This window comes from Globicephala melas, chromosome 2 (genome assembly GCF_963455315.2).
Source record: "Globicephala melas chromosome 2, mGloMel1.2, whole genome shotgun sequence".
Taxonomy (NCBI): Eukaryota; Metazoa; Chordata; class Mammalia; order Artiodactyla; family Delphinidae; genus Globicephala; species Globicephala melas.
Window position 1 is genome coordinate 123309773 of NC_083315.2, and position 23252 is coordinate 123333024.

A 23252-nucleotide genomic window follows, 5' to 3' on the forward strand; every position below is an offset into this window, starting at 1 on the left:
ACAAAAACACCTAGCGAAGCCTCTCTTGGATTTATGACTGTAGGAAAGTGTGTGATAACAAGTATTTGTTGTTTTAAGCTGCTAAATTTTGGGATAATTTGTTAGGTAGCAATATATAATAAATACAGCACCCCTCTACTCCCAAAAGTGTCTTGATTTAGATGAAAAATTGTAGTCACCTTATGTAAATCTGTTATATTAACAAAAGTGTAATTCATGAGCTTATTAGGGATTTTTCTCTTCTATTGACAGTTGGAGCTTTCACTCTGACATTAATATGCAGACACTTATGAAGGTTATCAGGACAGAAGCATTTGATAATACCAAAAATCTAAATCTGTAGATTCAGAATCATGAAAGACAGTATAACAGTGTAGATGAAAGTACTGAATTTGGAATCAAATTTGCTTGGATTTGAATTCTGACCCCACCATTTACTGGCCTTGAAGAGTTGTTTAACTTTTCTCTGCCTCAGTTTTATCATATTAAGCATGGGGGTAATAATAGTACCTCTCTCATAGGATTTTTTTCCTTGAGGATTAACTGTGTGTAAAGCTCTTACAGTGGTGTTTGGCACAAATAAGCATTCAATAAGAGTTACCTATTATTATTATTATTATTATAGAGAATTAAGTTGATGTTTTTCCTTTGTTCCATTTATGAACAAATGGATATTCTCTTTCTTATAGTATTCTCAATGATTCATTCCTGAAATATTTTAATGTTCTTACTGCATGCTAGGAACATTAGCTAGAAATATGTCACCCATTAAGAAACTTACAAAAAAATTGGGAAATTTTCCATATCTCTTTATACATATTATGTTATATAATGTATATATTAAATATGTATACATATATACAAATAGACTGTATATGTGTGTATCAGCTATAAAAGTCATGCAACTCAAGGACTAGATGATAGGTACAGATTGTATACAGGAAAAATTGGAATGAGTTTAAAAACCACTGGGGTGTGGAATTTGAATACAATAGCTTTCTGGACATGAGAAGGCACTTTGAAAGAAATGTAGGAACTGGAAAATCTCAGTGAAGGAGGGAATTCAAACTTGAGAAGTTGTCTATCTTATTGATCTTATTAATTGCGATTGCTGTATCTCTAGCCTCTTGAGCAGTACTTGACATGTAGTGAGTATTCAGCAAATACTTGTCAAATGACTGTGTTGACAGAGAAAGAGAAAAACTATTAAAACAGTAAAGAGCAATGAGAATTGGCACAGTTGGAAAGGACAGCAAAGGACTTGATGGTAGCTAATTTGGTGGGAAGGATTCAAGAGAAAAGAAGATGTTTTGAAGACATGGGGTTGAAGTTTAATTGCAGTCAGTGTGGGAGAGACAAAGTTAGTGGTCTTCAACATTGTGGTGATAGTTGAAGCTTTGAGGAGACAGATGAACTCTCCATGAAAGTGAATTTGGAGAAAAATTCTCCAAATTTGCACCAAAGGTGCAAATGTGCTGAGGTCTGCAAGGGTATACAGGCATTCAGATGAAGGAAGGTAAAGATAGAGGAGCTAGTTTAAGAACCATTAGAGAAGGTTAGAAGTCTGTAGGAGATAGTGTTGAAAAAGAGATGGTGATCAACAATATCAAATGCTGCAGAGAGATTTCTGTTTGAGAATTAAGAATGTATCTTATGGGACTTCCTGTGTGGTCCAGTGGTAAAGAATCCACCTTACAATGCAGGGAATGCGGGTTTGATCCCTGCTCAGGGAACTAAGATCCCTCATGCTGCAGGGCAGCTAAGCCCACATGCCACAACTACTGAGCTCACGTGCCTCAACTAGAGAGACCACGCGCCCTGCAGCCTGTGTGCCACAACTAGAGAAGAGAAAAAGCCCACACGCTACAACTAGAGAGAAGCCTGCCCACTGCAACAAAAGATCCCGAATGCCTCAATGAAGATCCGGCATGCCACAACTAAGACCCGACGCAGCCAAAAAAAAAAAAAAAAAGAATGGATCTTAGATATCAGTTTCAGACTGTAGAAGAAAGATTTTAAGGAACTGAGGGACACTGAAGAAATGAAGATGGCACTTATCAGTAGTTTGAAGAGTTTGTGAAATGAACAAAATAGAATCATAGAGCATAAGAGCCAGTCTTAAAAATTGAGACTCTGAGTATTGAAAGATGAAAAAGAGCAGTATTAGGAGGGATTTATTGAATGTTATACAATTGTTCTGCCAGACTTTATTTTGAAGATTGTTCCTTATACCTTGTATTGTCTGTAATTTACTTTAAAATATTTCTGTACAAACTGTGCGGTACATGTCGTAAGTTAATTTTGTTTTATAGCTAAGGGGCTGTTAGTTAACATCAGAGGTGCCCTAATCAGAATTTACATTCCAGGGGTTGTTGGTTACTCTCTGAAGTAACGTAATGAGGGATATATACTTCAGAGGTTATAAGGCGTGGTGTAGCTCTTATGATCAGGCAAAAAAGAAATTTGCCTAATTTTCAGTATTTTCTAAATGTTTGCTAGTTTGCTTTGTAGATTTCATATTAATCCCATTTATTGTCCATGGCTCTTATCAATTGTGTGGTAGATTGCTTTAATGGCCCCCATTCCTCATCTTTCCTTGTTAGCCACGCTCTTTGCCACTTGAGTTTATCACTCCTTCCATCAAGTGACAGAATATATTTCCCTTTCCATTGAATCTGTGTTTGGTTATATTACTTGCTTTGGTTAATGGGACTCTAGAAATCATGATATAAACAAGGGATTGAAAAAGTGCTTGTGTGTTTCAGTCATTCTCTAGTAATTTTGCCACCACCATGAGAAGAACATGCCCAGCCTCACCTGCTGGTCCTTGGAGGAGGATCAGAGACAATTGGAGCAGAGTTGCACTAGTTAAATTGCCTCAGACAAGGCCGACCTAGAGCAGAGTCCATAGACAACCTCTAGTTGCATGAATCATGCACAGCAGATGCATAGATGAGCCCAGCTGAGTTGAGCTAACTTCTAGGAAACTCACAGACATGTAAAGTATAATAATACATGATTGTTGTTATAAGCCACTGAGTTTTGTTGTATTTTTTTTAACCTAGCAATAGCTAACAAATTCAAGAATGATAATCTCCATTTGTATCTTTTACCAGCTAATAAAATATATAAAGTAACTGTCCCTTACATCTTGTATTGTATGGGGATTATATTATTTTATTAACATAAGCGTTTTTGCTGTATAGGTTTTTACACAAAGGGAGAGACATTTATTTAATATGGACCTTTACTTTCTTCAAAATGATACTCTTAAAAAGGGAGATAATCCAATGAATAAACTCCTCAAGATCATCTACTCTCAAGGCTCCACTTCTGTACATTTTCTCTTTATGTAGAGTACAGAAAATCAGTCACTAAAGATTTAGCTATAAAGATTTCAGAAGTATAATTCATGCATTTTATTAACAAGGACAGAAATAGAATGGATTTTTCATCTGTCACAGACCTTATGCTAAAGAAAATGTTGCAGATTTTTACTGGGAGCCGTACTGTTTTAATCTTCCTAGAATGATTAATGACCACCTATCAACACCCTAAAGATCATGTGTATATGTATTTATTTCTTTCCCCAGTGAATTCATTTGTGTCTTTTTTAATTGACATCAAAGAAATTTTGCATTACTAAGAGCTGAGCTACATTATCAAGTAAGCTTAACATGGAAAAGAAATGTAGGGAAAAAACTAATGACCATCAATGTATTCTGTGAAACAATTTCATTTTCCATGAATAAAGGCCTCTTGTGATATTTTTAAGCTATCTTAAACTTGTAAAATTAAATTTGTTATTTCACTCTGGAAGAAGAAAAATAATTCAAATGATGAATTCTGTATCCAGAATGAAATGCACAAACTTCAGAGAGGAGGTAATTTCTATTTAAATTACTTGACTCATCAAAATTGTGTTATAATTTATAATTATTTCACTAGCTAGAGTTATTTAAGTTTGTTAAGGGAAGGAAGTTGGTGGAATGAGGGTTTTATTTCCTTTAAAATATTCCCCTGTCTTTGTTTTTCAGTCTTAGTAACTTCTGAAGGCTTCTTATGATCATCTGATATACACATCATACCAGTTGTGACCTAAGTGGGACACAACCCTTTCTCTCTAGTGTATGTTTTTGGAACAAATCCTTTAAGGCAGTAGTATCAGTGGGGTAATGCTTTGGTGCCTGACTAATTTTGGTTGCTTGTCATGATATGACTTTATCTTAAAGCATGAGAGGATAAGTAAGTCCTAGAGTTTGAGCTGTGTAATACTGACATACTTAGGAGAACCTGGAAGCATGAGGCATGTTTGCTTTTCCCCAGTGCTTGTGGACCTAAAAAATTACTCTTTGAGAGTAAATGAGACTAAAGTGGCAGACCAAGTGGTTCACCACAGTGTGGTCACTGTTGTCATCTCTTTGAAGACTCTACTGAAGTCTGAAGAAAGTTTTAGGTTCTCGTTCTCTCCATCCCACAGAGAAAGACTATGACATTTTAATACAATTTTTCTACCAGTTTCACAGGTTTTGTGGCAAAATCTTGTGATTGATCCTACTTTCGATTAAAGACAGAAGACTTTGTCCTATCCACTTTAGATAATAGCAGTCCACCAAATTTTATGTAATTTGCATTGTATGTTGGAACTTGAACTTTATTATCTTTAAGAATATGCAGAGGGCTTCCCTGGTGGCGCAGTGGTTGAGAGTCCGCCTGCCGATGCAGGGGATACGGGTTCATGCCCCGGTCCGGGAAGATCCCGCATGCCGTGGAGCGGCTGGGCCCGTGAGCCATGGCCGCTGAGCCTACACGTCCAGAGCCTGTGCTCTGCAACAGGAGAGGCCACAACAGTGAAAGGCCTGCGTACAGCAAAAGAAAAAAAAAAAAAAAAAAAAGAATATGCAGAGATTTGACATTCCATATGCATTCATATTCATTTCTTCAACTTCATATTTTCTAGTCACTAGCAGTTAAGAAATAAAGAGGTTTTTAAATGATATGACTTGAATCTGAGTTTGACAAAAATGAATCATTAGTGGGCTTTCCAAGTGACGTAGTTACTTCACTTGTGGAAACAGGAAGAATGGAGAGTCATTTATTGATAAAGGAAAATTATCTGTGTGATGAGATATGTATTTTGGGTGAGAAATTGACATCTCTATTTAAATGAATGAGGGCCCTCACCTGGAAGTGTCTTTCATACTAACAGAGTGACATAATGCATAATTATCTGTTGCAGTTTCTGATGTGGTTTGTGTGTAGGTTATGATGTTCATTTGAAGGACATCCCACTTAAAGGTTTATATAATACAATATACAAGAAACTTGGTGCCCCAGAGTTTTAAAAACCATTAATCATAGTGAACTAAGACAGTTAATTAAGCCTTAGACACTGACGAAAGATTGTCCCTGCGGATTTCTACCTTGAAAACCTTTAGAAAATGATGGTTTTTTGCTTTCCACTTGACTGCCTCAGTAAGCCAATTCATTTTCTTTAGGAGCAACTCAAGGTCAATGATATGACTATGTCAACTTTAAGCTATGTTCTTCCTCACACATGTAAGCTAGACTTCGTTGTTATAACTGATGCCTCTGAGAGTGTTACTGTTAAGAAGAAGCCATGAGATTGTCTAGGAGGAGATTAAGTAAAAGATCAATAACAATACAGATTTCAATTTGTCTTCAAATGAAAATATTTAATTGATATTTGTACCTCAAGATGAAATTACATTTTTTTTTTTACAATAAATGGTGGGTATTACTCTATCATGAGAATATGTAGAAGAGTTAGCCTAGGTCATGGCATATTACTCTAGGAAAAAATCAAAGAAACAGTCAGGCAGAGAAAGCAAATTTTTCTCTACTCTTCCGTTTTGCTCTATTCAAACCTTCAATGGATTGGATGAGGCCCTCCCACACCGAGGAGGGCAATCTGCTTTATTCAGTCTACAGATTCAAATGTTAATCTCATCAAGAAACACCCTCACAGACATACTCAGAATTATGTTAAACATACTCAGAATAATGTTTAACCAAATATCTGGGCACTTCATGGCCCACTCAAGTTGACACATTAAATTAGCCATCACAGACACTAAGTTTGGGGTGATTTGTTAAGAGGAAATACATAACTATAGTAAATGTCTATTCTTCCATCTTAAAGGTAGTGAATTTTATAAATGTAGTGATTGAGGTATAAAAATATATGTCTGAAAATGTAAAAACATTGTTTCTCTTTCCTTAACGATCCATTTGATGTCACAGCCACATTAATCACATCTCTGTATTGATTTGAATTTCTAAAGGTAATTCCATGTATAGAGATACAAATGAAGAGACAAAATGAACTTCTTCTCCTTTCTCCCCTCTCCTGAGCAATTCCAACCCTAAGGGAACAAAAAAAAAAAAAAGCAAAGAATTGTCAAATTAGGTGAGAGTGAAGGCAGATATATTCCTGTTGAATGTTCTAAACACTTCTAATATTTAAAACCCCATTTCTGCATGCTTTGATCATTTTTAAGATCTGCACATGTGAGTCAGATCAATGGAGAAGCTGAAAGGCCCCTCACAAAATAATCATATGCTCCCCACCCGCTTGCAGTTATATGGAGTCAGGTGACTGTTTCTGGCCAATGGGCTATGAAGGGAAGTGATATGGATCACTCTTCAGTGGTGACCTTGGAAACTGTATGTTGGCATTGAGGAACTGCAACCTGGAAGCAGCCTAGTTGGCTGAGCTACCATGAGGAGCACAACTACCCTAGAGACCACCTGACCTATAGTGGACACATGGCTCCAGTGTGTTGAGCAGTGGAAACTTGGGGTGTTTTTTAGGCATAGGTGATCCTGATTAATACACATACCAGCAGCTGGAACTATCATCAGTATGGCCAACTGCCACCAGATTGTACTCCATGAAGTCCCCAGTGGACAAGACCTACCATGCATATATGTCTTTTAGTTTCTCACTTTTAAACATGAATGGGCAGCAAAGAGCACCAAATATTTAAGTAAACGTTCTTACATTAAAAAGAGGGACCATAACAAACAAAAAAATGATCTCAGAGGAAACAGAAACAAAGCAGTGAACAACAGAAAATTAAAAAAATATAGTTCTAACCTTAGGGGAATGTGAGGAGATATTTTATCCATGAAACAAAAACAGGTTGTTATTTAAAAAGAGATCAAGAAAAAGCCTTTGGGAATAAAAATTATAGTGCAATAGCTGAAATTAAAGTTTAATAAAAAGGTTGGAAATAAAGACAGGAAAACCTTCCACAAAGAAATGGGAAACAGAAAAAAAAGAATAAATTAGAGAAGAATGAATAAATTAGTGAAGGAGTGAGGTGTTGAAAGAGTGCTAAATTCTTCCATTGCAAAATAAAGTGTCAATAACAATATCTAAACTTGCCTAAATAACAACTATTGATGTAAGTATATTCTTTAGAAATAAAGGGTAGCCAGATGAATAATGAATAATGATTTCCTTTGTTTGGGAAAGGAAACTCAAAAGGGGAAGAAGTAGTGCAGATGATGGCTAATTTTCATGAGAAGTTTTATTAATGCTATTTAGCTTTTAAAACTATGAACATGCATTAAATGGGTATTTATTTTTAAAAAATTAAAAAAAATATTTCTCTCTCCCTCTTATTTCTCTTTCCATCGTTTTCTCAACCATGACACTATTGACACTTTGGACCAGATAATTCTTTGTTTTGGGGACTGTCTTGTGCATTGTAGGATGTTTAGCAGCATTGCTGGTCTCTACCTGCCAGGTGCCAGTAACACCCCTCCACCTCACCCCAACCAAAAATGTCTCTGGACATTGTCAAATATCCCCTGGGAGATAAAATTGACCCTCTGTTGAGAGCCACTGCTCTAAATCTACACAAAACTAACATAAAAACAAACAAGCAAAAGATAGAGGTGCATAAGCTCTCCAGATGTCAATCAACAACGTGTCAGAAACATTTAGAATTCACTTTGAATGTACAGTTTGTTAACTGTCCATGAACTTTGAGATGTAAGTTCTCAGCTTCCATGTATTTAGATTTGTGTTGTGTTGTGTGGGTAATGCTGTTTGCCTAAAATTAAGATCCTAATACCCACTGTATACCTTGACTTTCATTTTAGCCGCAGTGAATTGATTAGCAAGTCTAACAGGGGAGGCATCGAGAACCCTCTTGGCTCCAGTGCACCCCTGCTTGTTCAGAAGTTGCTGAATAATAATCCACCGTTCCAAAGGAGAGACCTAACTATGGAGGGGATGTAATTAAAAGTAACAAGCTGTGTATGCTGGTTACCGCGGTAGCAAGTTTGACTCTGTGTACTTGCACTGTTTGGAGGAAGATCCTGCAGTTTTAACAGAACTCCCCTTGGGTCCAAATTAGTGAATGATCTTGTGGTCAGTCAGAAGTTTGACTGATGCTTTCATGTTGATAGAGTAACTCTGCCAGCTAAGAATAGAATAATAATACAGAGAAGGCATAATAATAGACAGGTGCAGTTCTAATGGCCACAGCCTTCAGTCTGGAGAGCTTGTCAACCTTCTTTAAAGAGTCAGCAGACTGATTTCTTTTTAATTTGGACACATGACACCTAGGATTTCATTTCTTACTTTGCATGGTGTGATGACCTGGTGGAGGAACCACACACATCAAGTGGTGTGTTCACATCACATAAAATTGAATATAATGCTTTCTCACTGTTTTGGGACAAATTTTCTTGGTCCACTTGCAGAGACTCTCAGGAAAAATGATTTTACAGCACAAGAAGGGAGAGAGAGCCCTTAAAAAGAGGTGTCCTTAATGATTACCTTATCATTTAAAATTTTTAGCATTCCACTGATTTAGACTTGCTTTGTGCTCCATTTTATTTCCCTTCTCTCTCTCACACAGTATCTTCCTGTGTCTGGGCAACTGACCCACCTCTTCCCATGGAAATACTGATGGATTCTCTCTTCCCTTAGCAGCTAGACTCAGGCTTGATTTGCTCCAGGCATTTAAGTTAAAAAACAAACAGAAATGTTCTTTTCCTTCCTGTCTTTTACCTTCCTTGGGCCCATGACGTCTCTGGGGCACTGTGCAGCAGATGGAGAGATGGTGCCTGCTGTTTCAGCTCATGAGCAGCTTACCTTAGTGATTCAAACTGTAGATCAAAGAACTGTACAGGTTTGTAAGACAGAAACATCAAGATTCAACTTTTTATAGAGTTGCCAATTTTTAAAAAATCTACACAAAGGCAGCCTACTCAAAGGCAATATATAATATATTTATCCTTTTTCATTAAAGAAGTAACAGAATGCAATTTTCATGGGCATAAAACTTGTCCATTTTCATGAACGTAGATTTGTGCTCAGAGGTTGAATTGCAAACTCATTCAAGAGCTTAACAAAGTAAGGGTCCATGTGGTTAACTGCAAGCAAATAGGAAACAATATTTGTGAAACATATTCTTTTAATTAACATGAATGACTAAGGAGAAGAAATGATAATTTTGCCTGCATATTACATTAGTAAGCTTCTCAGGACTTTAAGGGTTTAGAAGCCAAGATGACAAGAAAATGATTTAGAGGATTTGAGAAATTCACAGATAAATTGTTAATTGGTAACTATTCCTGTTGCTAGCTTCTTCCATAAGAAAAACTGTAGGTAGCATTCTATACCATCTTGGCTCATCTGGACCGACCCGGCATGTGACAGGTATTACTGTTGAATGAACTAAAGGAATTTGCCACATACGATCATCCTTGAAACTGAGATAACCAAGCTATGGGAGTTGTTCAAAATGATTGAAACTTAGAGATAAGCCCACATATTGTAGTGATGTATCCAGTTTTTCAAGGAGTTAATAGGTAGAACAGGTGTTCCCAACTAATCTTTCAAAAGCTAATCTTTCAAAAGCTCTATTCTTTTATTCTTGGTTCTTACAGTCAACAAACATTTACTGAGTATTTATTATGTTTCAGGCAGCGTGGCTGGAACTAGGAATACAGAGACTCAAATACAGTCATTGACCTCAAGGAACTCACATTCTCGTGGAGCGGAAGACAAGCACACAGATATATATGAATCTGTGGTAAGTGCTAAGATGGAGCCGTACCTAACCAAGTTGGAAGGAGGCGTTGGGGTCAGATAAAGGGTTTGGGAGATGTGTCAGGCAAATCCTGAAGGAGCAGAGAGACATACTCTGCTGAGGAAGAGGAAGCAGTATTCCAGGAATTTGGTCCAGGCTTTTTTCTACTTTGTGGCTACTTGGAACTTGGGTAGGGGCTGAAGAACAGTTATGAGGAGGGTTTTTATTGGGTTTATGGAGGAGGGGTCTCATCCTTGAGGGAGCTGCCTAAGATAATAAGAATACATTTAGGTGTGACCTATGCTATTAGTTTATATTCTCAGGACTCTCTCCCTTGTTTGTATAAAAGACTAATGATTTGTTTGTTTGTTTGGTTTTGGTTTGTTTCATAAAAGACAGAACAATTTCCATATGATATCATTTGAAGGCTATTGTGGCAGTTAAACAAAATTGTGTTGAAAGAATGACAATGGTATTTATTTGATGAAATGATAAGAAAGATTAATGATTTTAGGCATCGTTTAATCCTGTGTTAACTGCTGCTTGCTTGTCCATATTAAACTGGTATTAAATCATGGATAAAAACTGGATTCAGACAAAATTTCTAGTTGCTTTCCAATCACAGGGCAAATGAGGTAATCCAGGACTTGGGTTAAAATACAAAATACTCTGGGTTTTTTTTTGGATGGAATATCTTTATGGGCTAAACATATCTCAAACAATTGATGGAAGAACCACATTATAAGTAAGCTACGAGGGAGCTATGTGTAAAACTAACTTTTAGAAGATTTACCACTAATCTTTCATAATCAAAAGAATGTTAAGAATTACGTTTTCAAGTGACAGGATCAGAATTTGTTTGGACTAAAGCTAGTGTAAATTATTAATACCAAAATAAGAACATATGCATTATCAAGTCTTTCCCGCCATTATTAGTAGGGATTTACAAAACAACTTTGTCATAAGCCTGGACAGATTATTTCTATCAGACCACAACATAAAATGCCATTAGATATTAAAGGCTTGCCAATTAAGGGTTTATCTTTGCAACAGAACCAGCAGATGAGTGACGGAAATGTGCCATTTCCATCCCCTATAATTTGTGGAACTAACAGCAGATTAGTTGTAGCAGATTAGTTGTGCAACTCACTCACTCAAACTTGGCTTCCTTCATAGCCTTTTTTGTGTGGTTTTTTTTTTCATATTTACTAATTACAAGCGTAGGGTTATAGTGAGTCAGCTGGAGAAAGGCTCTTGGGTGGAATCTGGACAAAGAATTCTGGAAAGCAGAGGAAAGCTAGGCTGAGACTTTAAAATAAAGTGACAGCTAAGAAACAGTAGCTTAGGTCAAAACCTCTAAGAAATCTAGACCAGCGACACTATTGCTGTACCACTAATGTATAGATTTTTGTGTTCTTCTGTAAATTGAATACTCCTGTCTACATTAATTCACCTTGACTCTAGCCTATAGGGCCATGGTTGAGGTGTAACAAATGAGTGTGGTCTCTGAAATTTTGGGAAACCCCAGGGCAAGGAAAGATACAGTAACTCCTGTGGAAGGGGAAACTGTGCTTTAATACAGGGCTGTGGCTTTCTGGTGCTGCCTTTGTGTGACTTTTTAGAAGGTGTCCCCTCTGGGCAGGGCAGAGTGTTGGAGAGCAGAGTGGAAGCTGGATTTCAGCCCTTACTCATCTCCACAACCACGCACCACTTGAGTGGCCTGTGTTTTAATAGTGGCCTGTGTTTTAGTAAAGGCCTGTGAAGAGAGTCCTTCATAATAGCTTCAGAAAGCTCTTGCCCTAGACTCTTAGTGTAATGCGCATGTCTACCTTCTCCTCTGTTTTATCTTGAGCCTAGTACAAAGCCCAGCTCAATAAATATTTGATCTATAGCTGCAGCTGATTAGCTGACAAATAGGTGAGCCTCTAGGTTAGAATTTTTACTTGGCTATATCTCCTGAATACATTTTAAAAATGGGGATGCTTCAGTTGTGATAAGGCAATTGGATTCTATCTGTAGGTCGAGACCTACAATTTTACACATTGGCTGTTATGATAAAATATCCCTCATTGACATGTGTGACTTGCTACCCAACTGCTTCCTTTTTCAGAAGAGGATATATTAAGTACTTCAGACTGTTTTCAATCATTGTACAGCCAAATCACTACAGAGACATATGAATATTCATCAAAAGCTCAAAGAGACAATAAAGTGAAGAAACCAGAGGGTAAGTGAGAAACAAAGGGAGGGAAAGAGGGGAAAAAATATCTGCAGAGATAGCAAGTTGGAGGTAACTGGCTCAGTGATAACTCTTTTCTCTTTCTTGTGTTCTTTTCCTTTCTATCCACAGGGGAATATCTTTTCTGAGCAGGCATAAAACTTTCTCCTGTTTTCAGCAAAGATGTTCTCTGCTAGCTCAGTACCTGGGTCATCAGAACAGACACTTGTCTGATGAAACAGGGCTCTCCTGTTTGGATAGATTACATTAACTACAAACATATGTTACCTGTGAAGAATTTCCTAGATATAACGTAGAGCATCTTTCTTTTGAACATTTTTACTTTGCACTCAAACTGAGTTCTGATTCTGTGCCAAAATATATCTTGCAATTACCTGATTACCAGAAACTAGAGGAAGCATTCTTAGCTTAGAACCATATGTGCCCTTTCTCTTGCTTCTTGTTATCTGCTGTACTCAATGTTTTGACTCCATAGGTGAATCAAACGCACAGGAAATTTCGTGCCCAGTGTCCTCCTCTTTCGCCGCTGCATCAGAAACTACTCATTTTGTCATGGAGACAGAGATGAAATGCTGGAAACATTTTCAATTTCTTTCATGATCTACCTTTGTTTCTAAGAAATGTCTAACCCTTGACTTCTAAATTTGTGGTTCTTCTAGCAGTTATTTTTGTCCATGAGGAAATTGGACAGGAGTTGGAATTTAGTAAATTTCATCATGTGAAACTGTTTTTCATAAGGACCTGAATTGGAATCTTTCAGAATTTACATGGTGGTCGTGGTGGTGGTGGGAGCAGGGGATGGTGAGGCAAAGAAGGCCAAGAAAGCTTTTAAAGTAGCTTTAGACTCTGGAGTTTCTTCATGAAAATAGCATTTACTCAGCTTAATCTAGGAACAGATAGTATGTGCTGCTAAAAAGAGGTATGTAGAGAGCTGGTTTATTTTTCTAAGCCAAATATTTTCCCATTCTTGAATGTGACCTCAGTAGTAGAAGAGTTACAAATTAATGGCTTAATCTATCATCATCTTCATTTCTTGGTGTGGGGCTCTAGAGAGGTGATGCTGAGGGTCCTTGGGTGAAAGAAATTGTGCCCAGAAACACTTGAGGGGGTGAGTGGCACTTAGCCTGAGAACCGTATTTACTAGACCAGTGAAGGAAGGCTTAAATCCCACTTGGATAATTGGCAATTTCTCTTCACAGTAGAGGGAATTCTAGCAAACTGTATTTAGGCAAAGAAATAAAAATGGCTTGGGGTGAGGCTATTAAATCTCAAGCTATAACATTTGAAATTTAATAACGATTCTTGGCTCTTTCCTATAGGAAAGTACCATGCTAACTGGCTTACATCAGCATGGATGCTTGCCCTCATTAGCTTTAGGGCTGTCAAGACCATGACTTGTAAAATTTCACCCTTCACCCTGGTGTGAAGGGCCGTGTACTTATGGTTATGGAGAACACAGAAAAGCATTTATTTTCCAGAAAGTTTAAGTGATTGGAATATTGGACGCAATATTTTTATTTTGAGCTTTGTCTGTTCTTCTGAATGTGTAACTAAATACAGAAAATAAAAAATAGGAGAAGTTTAAACGAACCTTACCTGAGGCAAAAATGGAAAGTTAAGCATTAGTTAGCTTAGAAAATGAGATTTAGAAACTGAAAAAAAAAAAATTAAGAGAAAGAACAAAATGACAACTGGATTTTAAACATTTCTTTTATTATTTTTAATGAAAACAATCACAAGAATCAATTTTATTCTCATACATTAAAAAGCCACCTACATTTACAGAAAGTTGATTTAAAAATATGTAAAAATATTATTTTCCTTTGCTGTGAGGACTCTCAGAGGAGGATGAGCAATAAATATCAGAAAATGAATATCATTGAGATATTTCTGAGATTTGGCCTTAGCTTTGTGTGCACAGTATAAAGATATTAGCAAAATTACGTTCTTCCTTTGATGCTTTCTCCATTTAGGAGAGAATTTGTAATTATGTCCTCTACAAGATGCAAATAAATAATTAGGTTTGGAGAATTTTTTCCCCTGAAGCAAGAAGCATGATTTATTATTAAAAGTACACCTAAGATGGTAATCATATGCTCTTGACAATAAAATAATAGAATTCACTGATCCAGGATGCTGGGAGCAGGATAGGAAGGAGAATATGTGTGGGAACATGCCTGGGTGCTGAGCGCTATATAAGACTAATAAAACAATAACAAATATGATTTGGTGGTGCGTGCTCCAATAACTGCAGGGCTGAAAAGCAGTGTGAAACATTGCCTAATGATGAAAACTTCATTAGGAGGTGAGCTTTGTTGATTACAAATTAAATATTATCCCATTCTGCAAACTTAAGTTTGGGACCTGCGCCAAGCCTCACAGCAATTTTCTTTGAACCTTGCTCTCAGTTCACTAGGCCAATCTGCTTTCTATGCTGAAAATGTTCCAGAGGGAAGTTAGGTACTATGGCATTACATTGAAAGGAAAATGGATGGGAAATTTAAAAGCTTGGCTTCTAGTTTCAAATCTGTCAAATTGGACATATAAAACTCCTTTGGGTTTTAAAGTGATGTGTCCTTCCAGCACTAAAATTCCTTGACTATTGCCTGTAGCTCCTCAAATTCTTGTAAGGAATGGGTGCACATCTAAGGTCTCAGATGGAAACTTTGCCTCGGGGGTCTAGTCTTATGAACATGTACCCAAACTATTACCTTCTTTATCTGTTATTAGCGTTGGTGAGGAGATTCTGATTGTAAGTTTGGACACTGAAGGAGGCAGTAAATTTAGAAATTTCAGGAATGTAATGGAATTGAATATAAATTATACACAGTTAAAAGAAGTCAGAGGAAACTTATGGTGAGATAGGTTCTTAGACTTGAACGCGATGAAAATCAGACTTGGTACCACTTCCAGGCTGCCGAGCTGCACGGAGTTTTCTCGCCAACAGCTCTCGGATTTCATGGACTGAGACCCAAACCTCAGGATTTTATTCAATGCTACCACTAGGTGGCACCAATGAATGGTACCTTCGCTATATAAAGCTTCCTATCTTTTTTTTTTTTTAACATCTTTATTGGGGTATAATTGCCTTACAATGGTGTGTTAGTTTCTGCTTTATAACAAAGTGAATCAGTCATACATATACATATGTTCCCATATCTCTTCCCTCTTGTGTCTCCCTCCCTGCCACCCTCCCTATCCCACCCTTCCAGGCGGTCACAAAGCACCGAGACAATATCCCTGTGCCATGCGGCTGCTTCCCACTAGCTATCTACCTTACGTTTGTTAGTGTGTATATGTCCATGACTCTCTCTCGCCCTGTCACAGCTCACCCTTCCCCCTCCCCATATCCTCAAGTCCGTTCTCCAGTAGGTCTGTGTCTTTATTCCTGTCTTACCCCTAGGTTCTTCATGACATTTTTTTTCTTAAATTCCATATATATGTGTTAGCATACGGTATTTGTCTTTTTCTTTCTGACTTACTTCACTCTGTATGACAGACTCTAGGTCTATCCACCTCATTACAAATAGCTCAATTTCGTTTCTTTTTATGGCTGAGTAATATTCCATTGTATATACGTGCCACATCTTCTTTATCCATTCATCCGATGATGGGCACTTAGGTTGTTTCCATCTCCGGGCTATTGTAAATAGAGCTGCAATGAACATTTTGGTACATGACTCTTTTTGAATTATGGTTTTCTCGGGGTATATGCCCAGTAGTGGGATTGCTGGATCATATGGTAGTTCTATTTGTAGTTTTTTAAGGAACCTCCATACTGTTCTCCATAGTGGCTGAACCAATTCACATTCCCACCAGCAGTGCAAGAGTGTTCCCTTTTCTCCACACCCTCTCCAGCATTTATTCTTTCTAGATTTTTTTGATGATGGCCATTCTGACTGGTGTGAGATGATATCTCATTGTAGTTTTGATTTGCATTTCTTTAATGATTAATGATGTTGAGCGTTCTTTCATGTGTTTGTTGGCAGTCTGTATATCTTCTTTGGAGAAATGTCTATTTAGGTCTTCTGCCCATTTTTGGATTGGGTTGTTTGTTGTTTTGTTATTGAGCTGCATGAGCTGCTTGTAAATTTTTCAGATTAACCCTTTTTCAGTTGCTTCATTTGCAAATATTTTCTCCCATTCTGAGGGTTGTCTTTTGGTCTTGTTTATGGTTTCCTTTGCTGTGCAAAAGCTTTGAAGTTTCATTAGGTCCCATTTGTTTATTTTTGTTTTTATTTCCATTACTCTAGGAGGCGGGTCAGAAAGGATCTTGCTGTGATTTATGTCATAGAGTGTTCTGCCTATGTTTTCCTCTAAGAGTTTGATAGTTTCTGGTCTTACATTTAGGTCTTTAATCCATTTTGAGCTTATTTTTGTGTATGGTGTTAGGGAGTGATCTAATCTCATACTTTTACATGTATCTTGTCCAGTTTTCCCAGCACCACTTATTGAAGAGGCTGTCCTTTCTCCACTGTACATTCCTGCCACCTTTATCAAAGATAAGGTGTTCATATGTGCGTGGGTTTATCTCTGGGCTTTCTATCCTGTTCCATTGATCTATCTTTCTGTTTTTGTGCCAGTACCATACTGTCTTGATTACTGTAGCTTTGTAGTATATTTCTGAAGTCAGGGAGCCTGATTCCTCCAGCTCCTTTTTTCGTTCTCAAGATTGCTTTGGCTATTTGGGGTCTTTTGTGTTTCCATACAAATTGTGAAATTTTTTGTTCTAGTTCTGTGAAAAATGCCTGTGGTAGTTTGATAGGGATTGCATTGAATCTGTAGATTGCTTTGGGCAGTAGAGTCATTTTCACAATGTTGATTCTTCCAATCCAAGAACATGGTATATCTCTCCATCTATTTGTATCATCTTTAATTCCTTTCATCAGTGTCTTATAATTTTCTGCATACAGGTCTTTTGTCTCCTTAGGTAGGTTTATTCCTAGGTATTTTATTCTTTTTGTTGCAATGGTAAATGGGAGTGTTTTCTTGATTTCACTTTCAGAGTTTTCAGCATTAGTATATAGGAATGCCAGAGATTTCTGTGCATTAATTTTGTATCCTGGTACTTTACCAAATTCATTGATTAGCTCTAGTAGTTGTCTGGTAGCATCTTTAGGAATCTCTATGTATAGTATCATGTCATCTGCAAACAGTGACAACTTTACTTCTTCTTTTCCGATTTGGATTCCTTTTATTTCCTTTTCTTCTCTGATTGCTGTGGCTAAAACTTCCAAAACTATGTTGAATAACAGTGGTGAGAGTGGGCAACCTTGTCTTGTTCCTGATCTTAGTGGAAATGCTTTCAGTTTTTCACCATGAAGATGATGTTGGCTGTGGGCTTGTCATATATGGCCTTTATTATGTTGAGGAAAGTTCCCTCTATGCCTACTTTCTGCAGGGTTTTTATCATCAATGGGTGTTGAATTTTGTCAAAAGCTTTCTCTGCATCTATTGAGATGATCATATGGTTTTTCTCCTTCAATTTGTTAATATGGTTTATCACATTGATAGATTTGCGTATATTGAAGAATCCTTGCATTCCTGCAATAAACCCCACTGGATCATGGTGTATGATCCTTTTAATGTGCTGTTGGATTCTGTTTGCTAGTATTTTGTTGAGGATTTTTGCATCTATGTTCATCAGTGATATTGGCCTGTAGTTTTCTTTCTTTGTGACATCCTTGTCTGGTTTTGGTATCAAGGTGATGGTGGCCTCATAGAAGGAATTTGGGAGTGTTCCTCCCTCTGCTATATTTTGGAAGAGTTTCAGAAGGATAGGTGTTAGCTCTTCTCTAAATGTTTGATAGAATTCACCTGTGAAGCCATCTGGTTCTGGGCTTTTGTTTGTTGGAAGATTTTTAATCACAGTTTCCATTTCAGTGCTTGTGATTTGTCTGTTCATATTTTCTATTTCTTCCTGATTCAGTCTTGGCAGGTTGTGCATTTCTAAGAATTTGTCAATTTCTTCCAGATTGTCCATTTTATTGGCATAGAGTTGCTTGTAGTAATCTCTCATGATCTTTTTTTATTTCTGCAGTGTCAGTTGTTACTTCTCCTTTTTCATTTCTAATTCTATTGATTTGAGTGCTCTCCCTTTTTTTCTTGATGAGTCTGGCTAGTGGTTTATCTATTTTGTTTATCTTCTCAAAGAACCAGCTTTTAGTTTTATTGATCTTTGCTATTGTTTCCTTCATTTCTTTTTCATTTATTTCTGATCTGATTTTTATGATTTGTTTCCTTCTGCTAGCTTTGGGGTATTTTTGTTCTTCTTTCTCTAATTGCTTGAGGTGCAGGGTTAGGTTGTTTATTCGAGATGTTTCCTGCTTCTTAAGGTGGGCTTGTATTGCTATAAACTTCCCTCTTAGAACTGCTTTTGCTGCATCCCATAGGTTTTGGGTCGTTGTGTCTCCATTGTCATTTGTTTCTAGGTATTTTTTTATTTCCTCTTTGATTTCTTCAGTGAACACTTCATTATTAAGTAGTGTATTGTTTAGCCTCCATGTGTTTGTATTTTTTACAGATCTTTTCCTGTAATTGATATCTAGTCTCATGGCGTTGTGGTCGGAAAAGATACTTGATACAATTTCAATTTTCTTAAATTTACCAAAGCTTGTTTTGTGACCCAAGATATGATCTATCCTGGAGAATGTTCCATGAGCACTTGAGAAACATGTGTATTCTGTTGTTTTTGGATGGAATGTCCTATAAATATCAATTAAGTCCATCTTGTTTAATGTATCATTTAAAGCTTGTGTTTCCTTATTTATTTTCATTTTGGATGATATGTCCATGGGTGAAAGTGGGGTGTTAAAGTCCCCTACTATGAATGTGTTACTGTCGATTTCCCCTTTTATGGCTGTTAGTATTTGCCTTATGTATTGAGGTGCTCCTATGTTGAGTGCATAAATATTTACAATTGTTATATCTTCTTCTTGGATCGATCCCTTGATCATTATGCGTTGTCCTTCTTTGTCTCTTCTAATAGTCCTTATTTTAAAGTCTATTTTGTCTGATATGAGAATTGCTACTCCAGCTTTCTTTTGGTTTCCATTTGCATGGAATATCTTTTTCCATCCCCTTACTTTCAGTCTGTATGTGTCTCTAGGTCTGAAGTGGGTCTCTTGTAGACAGCATATATAAGGGTCTTGTTTTTGTATCCATTCAGCCAATCTGTGTCTTTTGGTGGGAGCATTTAGTCCATTTACATTTAAGGTAATTATCAACATGTATGTTCCTATTCCCATTTTCTAAATTGTTTTGGGTTCATTATTATAGGTCTTTTCCTTCTCTTGTGTTTCTTGTCTGGAGAAGTTCCTTTAGCATTTGTTGTAAAGCTGGTTTGGTGGTGCTGAACTTCTCAGCTTTTGCTTGTCTGTAATGGTTTTAATTTCTCCATCAAATCTGAATGAGATCCTTGCTGGGTAGAGTAGTCTTCGTTGCAGGTTTTTCTCCTTCATCACTTTCAGTATGTCCTGCCACTCCCTTCTGGCTTGTAGGGTTTCTGCTGAGAGATCAGCTGTTAACCTTATGGGGATTCCCTTGTGTGTTATTTGTTGTTTTTCCCTTGCTGCTTTTAATATGCTTTCTTTGTATTTAATTTTTGACAGTTTTATTAGTATGTGTCTTGGCATATTTCTCCTTGGATTTATCCTGTATGGGACTCTCTGTGCTTCCTGGACTTGATTAACAATTTCCTTTCCCATATTAGGGAAGTTTTCAACTATAATCTCTTCAAATATTTTCTCAGTCCCTTTCTTTTTCTCTTCTTCTTCTGGAACCCCTATAATTTGAATGTTGGTGTGTTTAATGTTGTCCCAGAGGTCTCTGAGACTGTCCTCAGTTCTTTTCATTCTTTTTAAGCTTCCTATCTTTCAACGTGGGCGATCTCTTCTCTGTTGCTGAATTTGCTCAGTAGGGGAATCCTAGTTTTAGGACCTCCTGGCTATACCATGAATAAATGATTTAATACTGATATAGCCAATGTTCTTAGAGCAAAAGACCTTTATTCTGAATCTTCCTAGAGAATGTGACCATGATATATTGAGCTCACTTCTCCTATAACTAAGAATAACAATGTAACTTGAAGTCAAGACTGGTGTGTGAACAGGTTGCCTTTTTTGTGCACTTACAGGTAGATGAGTAGTGTGGCAGTCCTTTCCTTGCCTGCAGTATCTCCACAGGAGAAGACGAAAATCTTTCAGGTTAATCCCTCAGGGGAAGGTTTTCTTGATATATGGCTGAGCTTTAATTATACTTGAGATGCAAAGACTTGGCTGAAATATTATAGTTTGTATAATATTTGAAACATTTGCCATATTTTTTTCCTTTCTCTTCTCCCTACTCAAGCAAGCAGTCAATTTTGGGCTCATTGCCTCAGAGGAGAGATGTAGCTGTACAAGAAATAGTCATGTGCTGTGAATGTCTTTGAAATTTGTGTTTCAAAATCCTTAATATTTTTGGGAGAAGGATTTATGGGAATAGAAGAAGTACTTCACCAGAAGCTGGGAAGAGAGCAAGGCTATAACCTACCCCAGACTAGAAAGAACTTTCCTTAGGGTAGAAAGAGAGGAAAAGGTCTGTGGGACCCAGGAAAAAGGGGACCTGGGGACTGCTGGCTGCCAGTGCTATTAGGGCAGCTCAGGACTTTAAAAGGAAGTGGCTTCCTGTTGCATTTGGGCTGATGGGAACCCTACAGCATCACGTAAGATTTTTCTCCTGCAATTGTGGAATGGAAATAGCAGAGAGCCATAAAAACTGAAGAGGTTATGTCATCAGAGTTAACGGATATTACAGTGGCAACCCACTTGTGTGGACTGGACCCCTCCATATTAACCATCACATCCACAACCCTCAGTGCCTTGGGAATTCATGTAACTTTAGAAAATGGTAAAACTAACTTTAAGTGTTTTCTGTTAGTATATAGCATGAGGACTTAAAATAAAATGTTGTAGAAAATAAGATTTTTTTTATACATCTGAATATGTGGACTGCATTTCATCCTTTCTCTGCTGGGAAGGATTTTCTTTATATATCCATCAGGAGTATCCTAGAATTCTCCTGATCTTTCCCAGTCTGGCTCACCACAACCCACTTTAAACACCTTTGCTCAGTGGGGTTGGAAGTGATCTCTTTGGAGATTTGCAGCATGTAAACTCCCTCACGGGACGGTTTCCTCTCCTGCTTTCAGTTGTGGTTATTCGAGAACATGGCATCATAGCAGCAGTCATGGTATATACATGGGGGAATGCCATGACATCTAATATAGTATGTACTCAACTGGCATTTGCCAAATAAACCAGGGAGTGAGCACAGAAGTCTAGCTTTATTAATAGTAGTTTGAAATAAAGAAGCAGATTCACATGGAACTACACTGGGCCAAAATCTCATGCATTTAAAGATTCTTCAGTGGATTGTTAGGACTTGGGAGATTTTTCTTTTTCTTTCCTCTCTTTGATGTTATAAACAAATATAAAGGCCACTGAAATTAAGGTCAGGGATATTTTCATGATGTCATGCTCTGCTATCATTGAGAAGTTATAGTTGCATAGGGATATGTATGATATCTGAAAGATATCAGATTTTCTTTTCTTTTTAAAAAATCTTTGTCAGTTTTGTAAAATGATACAGGACTGAAAAAATTGTAATATAGAAAAGTACAAGAAATATAAAAATCACCTGATATCACAAGGAGGTAATTTAAAATTACTGTTAAAAATTTATGGATCCTCCGGAGCAGTTCTCTCAGGGTTGCTTGAGATGCTGCCTCCAGGGCTTGACGTCCTAAAAATTCCCACTGAATAAAACATTACTCTCAACTTTTAGGTTGTGCATATTTTTTAAGTCGATAGTTATGGTGACCGATGAAGGGACCAGAGCAGATTCTTCTCCTTTGCCTGAACTCTATGAGGATCCAGAGCCTTGGTACCAGCAGAGGCCTCTTGTGCCCATCCGTCTCCTCAGGGAGTCCAGATGAATTTGCTTGAGTCTCTCCTGGTTCTAGGATCTCCCGTTATTGGTTGATGATCCTAAGTTTTATTTGGTGGGGGAATAGGTTATCCTTGAAATTTGATTTCAAGAAGAGGTACCTGGGTTATCCTCAGTCGAAGGACTGGGAAGATTTTGCTCAGTTTAGGCACTGAGCAGGTTGTCCTCAGGGAAAGGCACTGGGAAGACTCAGTTTAGATGCTGAGCGGTTATCCTCAGTTTAAAGACTGGGAAGACTTTGCTCAGTTAAACACTGAGTAAGGTGGGACTGAATAATTAGGAGGAAGACTGGCCTGTTTTTCCTTGAATTGGCTACCTTAATAGAGTTTGTTAAAATAAAACTGAAATCTTATGAGAGTTTCTGAGCTCCAAAGAAGGGACTCTCTCCTCCCGGCCAGCAACAGCTTTCTCAGGTGACTGAGAAACTTGCAGGGGTGGTGGAAGTAAGACCTCATGCCATGCAGCTGTCCCTATAGGGAAACCCACTGATTTAATTAACAACCTGCTCAACCGGGGACACGAATAAGAATTGGCCATTCCACGATCTGAGCACCTGTGGTAGTCTTATAAGCCACCAGGAGAACCTGAGGTTTGTAAGAGGGGGCTGAAACAACTCTGGGGCAAAACCTAGAGGAGTTAAGCTCTCAAGCAGCACATTGGCCCACCACACTATCGTCACTAGCAATTTTATTTTGACAAACTGACCTCAGAATGGGAAATAAAGCTTTTAAAACAGAAGAAAAAGGAACGACAGATTGCCAGTCTCCAACTAATACTCCAGCCTGGTTTATGTACGTACAGCTACTTACTTAATTGGAAATTAAAGGAAATCTCGCCCTAAAAATGAGGGGGCTCTTTTATTGTGTATACAGTTAAGTTAAACTGAGTTTTAAAAGCTGTCTTGATAAAAGTATCTTTCAGAATTCTGACTTTAAACAAAGACCTTCAGCGGG

General features: G+C 37.5%; 1 long non-coding RNA gene across 1 annotated transcript in view; it reads left to right on the forward strand.

The window, feature by feature from the left end:
* LOC132596770 (uncharacterized) overlaps nt 1-10076 on the forward strand; it is a 101086-nt gene extending 91010 nt beyond the window's left edge. The window contains exon 3 of the long non-coding RNA XR_009562772.1: nt 9967-10076. This is a non-coding gene — a long non-coding RNA (uncharacterized lncRNA). The remainder of the gene's footprint in view (nt 1-9966) is intronic.
* Nucleotides 10077-23252: the final 13176 nt, after the last annotated feature.